The following is a 6,000-nucleotide window of genomic DNA, read 5'->3' on the forward strand; positions in this document are numbered from 1 at the left end:
CTCTTGGGATATGAACTCTTAAGGGAAGAGGTTCACTGCTGAATTTGGTGTCTAGGACAACACCTATCACACACAATAGGCCTGCAGTGACGATTTACTGGGTAAATAAAGTAGACCACTATTTTAACTTTTTATTACGCTTTTATGTTCTATAAGAAAATGGTTTTCTGTCTATTTTCCATGACTCTGAAATGATTATATTTATATATTAGTGTGCTGGACTTTTGTGGTATTTTACTAATATAGAATTGCACACCCATAATTAAAGCTAATTTTACTATTTTTACAATGTGATTTGGCTTTAGGGTGTATTTCTATGCTATTAAAATTATTTACCATTATCTTTTTTATTGTTTTATTCTTCATATTGCATTAGAATGAGCACTAATATGTTGGCATCAGCCACAGCTCTTATATTTACATTGATTAATTCTTTTTGAACCCCTCTTCTTCTTCTCTCTGTGTTTTTATCTTTGCCAGAGATGGGAGAGGATGATAAAAGCATGTTTGTGAAATATTTTATTTCTGATAGACAGACCTATGTGAGGCAAATGGATTTAAACGCTGCATAATAGTTGCCATTTCTGAACCCAGTTTTGACTGTCTGTGAAGCATGTAATAAAATTAAGAAGAGCATAAAGATTGGATTTGGGTGGATTACCTTGTCTTCAGGATCGATTATTTTGACCTAAGTCCATTAGCCAAAGTGTCCCCATATTAAGGAGCATTTTTCACATTTTAAGCCAAATACAATAATTTCTGGAGTTAGGAGAGCATAAAGGGAAAAGAAAAGGGGGTCATAAGGAAGCAAACTTGTAGACAGAAACACAAACTTCAGCCCTCCATGAAACAGACCTGAAAGCATGACACTATTATTTGTATTGGCAGCACTTCCCTTACAAATTGTTGGCTTTTTTTGCACCAACCTCTAACCCACCATTTCTGAAACATTCCTAAGAAGACTTGAAAGACACTGTTAAAAGCATATCTGCCCAGAAGCCCTGGAAAAACTATAGCTGCAAAGTGTCTTTACTGTTTATATAAGAGCAATCAAAGGTATCAACAAGCAAGACAGCTGAAAGTGCTCTCTCAGAAAAAGAAAGCAAAATTGATCCAAACTGAATATTTCTATGAAACGGGTTACAGGGAATTCTGCAGCCAAGTAGGCATCCCCCATATGCTTGTGTATTCCTCCCTATAAACATGAATATTCATAAATACAATCCCAGTAGATGGGAACAACCTAAGTAAATTACTGAACGTTAGGAATAGAAGAAAAACCTTTAATGCAATTCAAGTACCCACACGGACCTGGACGGTTGGCATCAAATAACTGGACAAAAATATTACAACTACATTGACTTCAGTTGTTATAATCTGTGACTGAGTTGTTTGATCTGTATTATTTACCATGGTAAAGGTGAAAAGTTGTTACTTGACCATTCTTTAATGCTACTCTTGCTAAAATCTATAGTCTTTTCCCCCTTTTCCGCTTAAACTGAGGTCAGAGAACAGAGAATCATTTGAAGCGTGCATTATTTTACAGCAGTGTTCTCAGAGGTTACTGAGGCAGTCACTCTTCTCCTTAAGGACCTGGCACTTAAATATTTTATTTCTTTACTGGAATTTGTTGTTGTTGTTGTTATTTACTTCTTAAGTTTGTCACTGTCCCTGCTGCCAACAAACACTTCACTTTCTAATTCAATGTCAGCTGGGAAATCAACTAACCAGTCTGTATAGATTGTATCTAAATTAAGAGTTCATGAATTCTCAGTGAAGATTTGACATGCTCTTACAGTGATAAAGTGTTAGACTAAAATACAATACAGTTGTGATATCTAACCAAAGTTTGGTTTTTTAAAGCAAAATCTATATTTGCATCTATTGAAATGTATGCCTACATGTACATTTAGGTGTTTTTGTTTGTTTTCTCATCTTTCTAGGTTGCTGGCCCTGTTCTGGAACAATGCAAAAATATGTAGAAGATATATATCTACATTACATATTACTGTAGTATTTGCTCACGAGAGCACCCTCCACAACAAAACATTAACATTTAAAAGTTATATTGGGGAGGAGTTTCTTGATTAGAGAAGGCCAAGGTGCAAGCCTCTTCTGTGGTCCCCATCTGGTTTACCCTACACCAGCTGCCTCTGCCAGGCCACCCAAATTTGACCCTAACAAGATTAAAGTTGTATACCTGAGGTGTTCCAGTGGGAAAATCAGTGTCACAGGTACCCTGGCTGCCATAGTCATTCTCTTGGATCTGTCTCCAAAGGAGGTGGGTGATGACATGGCCAAGACAACTGGTGAAAAGTTGGGAGTACAGTGAAACTGACCATTCAGAACAGGCAGGCCCAGGTTGAAGTGGTACTCTCTGCCCCTCTCTGAACATCAAACCATTCAAGGACCACCCAGAAATGAAAAAAAAGCAGAAAAACTTAAAGTTCAATGGAAATAAGGTTTTTGATGAGATTGCAAATATTGCCCGACTGATGCAGTACCAACCTTCGGCCAGAGAACTCTCTGGAATCATTAAAGAGACCTTGGAGGCTGCCTAGTTTGTGGGCTGCAACGCTGAGGGCTGCCACGCATGTGACATGACCGATGATACTGGCGGTGGGGTAGTGGAATACCCAGTAATTAAGACTACAGAGAAAAATATTTTGATAAAGGGTCATTGATAACCAAAAAGAAATATGGAATATTCAAATAGTTACAGGGAAGTCATATCAACTCTTCATGAAATATGAAGATACTTTGGTAGCAATTCTTCTCAGATTTATGCTCAATGTGGTCATGCATGCAGACCACCTGTCTACTAAGTCTGAGGTTGTGAACTAAAGTCGTGAAGAAGGCCACAGACAAACTTCAATAGGTTCATGAGCACCCTAAATGTTATGCAATATCACATGTGTATATGCACACATTTTATCTGAATGAATTAAAAATGTTGTAAGAAAAAACTTTGAAATACTTAATGACCAAAGACAAACTCTAAATAAATTGATGAAATAATAGTAGTTAAATTAGTTTATTATTCAATGTGAGAGTGACTGATATTCTATCTGGCATTAATTAAAATAGAGATATTGCTTATAGAACAAATGTCTGTATGGACTTGCATTGCATTTGTAGAAGAAACAGTTCTTGTGTACAGAAGCAGAATTCAAATGTTTAGGTAGTGAAGAAGTTACCTAATAAATTACAATATTCTTGTGGAATGATGCTTCCATGTGTAGCCAATCATTGGGAAACCCAATAAATAACCCAAGCACCAATAAATCCTCAAGTGTTTATTAATTTCTTACTCTGCTTCTAGGGGGTCTGTGCAGTGGTGATAATATGACTCATAGGTTTGTCTGAACAATTATCAATATGCTTGGCATTTTATTCCACAGTGTGGAAGAAATGAAAGAAATTAATAAACGTCAACTGCTAGCCCTGTGTACTAACTATTGAAAAAAATTCTTTATTTTTATCTGCTTACTTTTCAAAGGATGCCAAACTGGTTCCTTATGAATGTGATACCCATTGGGGCTAGTGTTAATACAGTAAATTAGACTATCCTGAAGTGTACTGGAGGCTCAAGGTCAAAGCCAGTTTGTACTGAAATGAATATTAACTTGACTAATGTTTCCAAATGTCTAAACTGCAGAGGTATACTAGAAGTTTACAGATGTATCTTTTATTTGAATTCATGTTCCTTCTGTGTTCTCTACACTTAGGGTATCCAATTTTAGATTATAAATGTATTGGCATCTGCAATGTGATTTGATTTCTACTTTAGTTCATTAAAATTGTAACCATCATGGGATACTAAAATTTCACTAGATTAGAGAAACAATATCAATGCTTTTAAACTGGAAGATGTGTAAAATCGATACTTAAAATATCTCTTAATTAAAGAAGCAAGCTAAAGTGACATATCATCTTTAACTTGTTATCGCTAACATTACTTTTGTCTACAAGTTGGGATAATCATCTTTCTAGGTGCTTACAAAGATGTTACATTTCTGAAAACAAGATAAAATAGGTATTTACTTTTCTTGAAGGTCCTCATGAGAAGGATTAACACAGTTTGCTGTGTGTTACTGGTCTACCTACTGGATAGACACATCCCAGGAGACACAATTTGGACTCATATGCTTCCCAAGTGGTACAGCGGTAAAGAATCCGCCTGCCAGTGCAGAGGATTCAGGAGACAGAGGTTCGATCCCTGGGTTGGGAAGATCCCCTGGAGAAGGAAATGGAAACCCTTTCCAATATTCTTGCCTGGAAAATTCCACACACAGAGCAGTCTTTGAGGGTTACCACAGGGTTGCAAAGAGTTGGACACAATTTAGCAACTAAACAACAACAACAATACATAAAACAGCAAAAATGTTTCTTCCTTCCTGCCAACAGCTTAACACTCACATTTCCATCCATAAAGAAGTTGGAAGGACTTAAAACTGATTCAGATTATATGTTTATGATGACATGATCACTGGATTTTTGGTGGTATTTCCTTACACTTTATTTTTAAAAATTTAAACCACTTTATTGAGGTAAGATTGGCTTACAAAAATCAACATATTTAATGAATACAACTTGATGAATTTGAAGACAAGGCTACATCTTACGTATTATTCTGAAAATTTAACAAGGTCTGCTTTTAAAACCCACTTCTACAATATTGTCTGTTAATTAAAATTCTTCTTAAAAATAACCAATATTTTATATACAGTGGAGTCTCACGGGGCTTCCCAGAAGGCAATAGAGGTAAACAACCTGCCTGCCAATGCAGGCGATGAAAGAGATGTGTGTTCAATCCCTGGGTCTGGTAGATGCCTGGGAGGAGGGCACGGCAACCCACTCCAGTATTCTTGCCTGGAGAATCCCTTGGACAGAGGAGCCTGGTGGGTTACAGTACACAGGGTTGCAAAGAGTTGGACGTGACTGAAGCGACTTAGCACATATACATGGAGTCTCATGATCTGTTCTGTGTGTGTTAGCCGCTCAGTCGTGTCCAACTCTTTGTGACCCCATGGACTGTAGCCCGCCAGGCTCCTCTATCCATGGAATTCTCCAGGCAAGAATACTGGAGTGGGGTGCCATTCCCGTCTCTGGGGAACCTTCCCAACCCAGGGATAGAACCTGGGTCTCCCTCACTGCAGGCAGATTTAGAATTTTAACCATCCTAGCCATCAGGGAAGCCCCCATGATCTGTCCTAAATAGAGGTTTTAAAATTTTTTCATATTGGAAAGGAAACTGCTATTAAAATGATAAAAATTGAGTTGTTTTTGTAAATAGAGTAAATCAGGTTAATTTTTCAATTAAAAAATAAAAAAGACAAAGCAAAGAACTTCACCACAACTTTAAAATCTGTAACATACAATGTATCCAAGACATTTTTCCTCTGTACTGCGTTAGTTGTCTAAAAGCAACAGTATCATTTCTTTCTGTAAGGGCACATTTTCATATTTTCACCAAAAACTGCTAGCAAATCACAAATTTTCTATTCACTTTTTTCAGCCAGCAACAAATTACAAATCCCGCAGGGATATTTTCCAAATATATAAATTTATAAGCCTCATACTAAAGGGACAGGTTATCATATTTATTGACTAGGTAACAAAATAGTCACAGAAATCCGGAAAAAGAACTATAAAAGAGGTTCCTTGCAGACCTCATCTGGAGTGAGGAAAGTAGAATGATTATCAAAACTGAACTAGGAGGAGAGTTAACATGTGTTGCCTGACTGAGTCAAGTCTCTGAATGAAAAATTCTTAAGCCATGACCATCTTGCAAGCTCAGAGACACTGATGAAGCTATAAAGCAACAACCTCTTGTGACTTTAGAAGTTTCTGATTTATCAAGTATTGAGAAGCATGGGATAGGAGCCAAATGAGCCATCCTTAATCCAGTGCAGAGTGTAGTCTAGGCAGTTAGGAATTGCAGTTTTGTGAAGCCTACAAAACGGAGGACTCGCCCATCTCCCATGTACTTGCTGTCTT

General features: G+C 37.1%; 1 protein-coding gene and 1 pseudogene across 1 annotated transcript in view; one reads left to right on the forward strand and one right to left on the reverse strand.

The window, feature by feature from the left end:
* The window catches only part of LOC132342238 (large ribosomal subunit protein uL11-like), a 58,017-nt pseudogene extending 55,333 nt beyond the window's left edge, over positions 1 to 2,684 (forward strand).
* The window catches only part of ZFPM2 (zinc finger protein, FOG family member 2), a 524,880-nt gene that overhangs the window by 71,728 nt on the left and 447,152 nt on the right, over positions 1 to 6,000 (reverse strand).

This window comes from Bos taurus, chromosome 14, assembly GCF_002263795.3.
Source record: "Bos taurus isolate L1 Dominette 01449 registration number 42190680 breed Hereford chromosome 14, ARS-UCD2.0, whole genome shotgun sequence".
Taxonomy (NCBI): Eukaryota; Metazoa; Chordata; class Mammalia; order Artiodactyla; family Bovidae; genus Bos; species Bos taurus.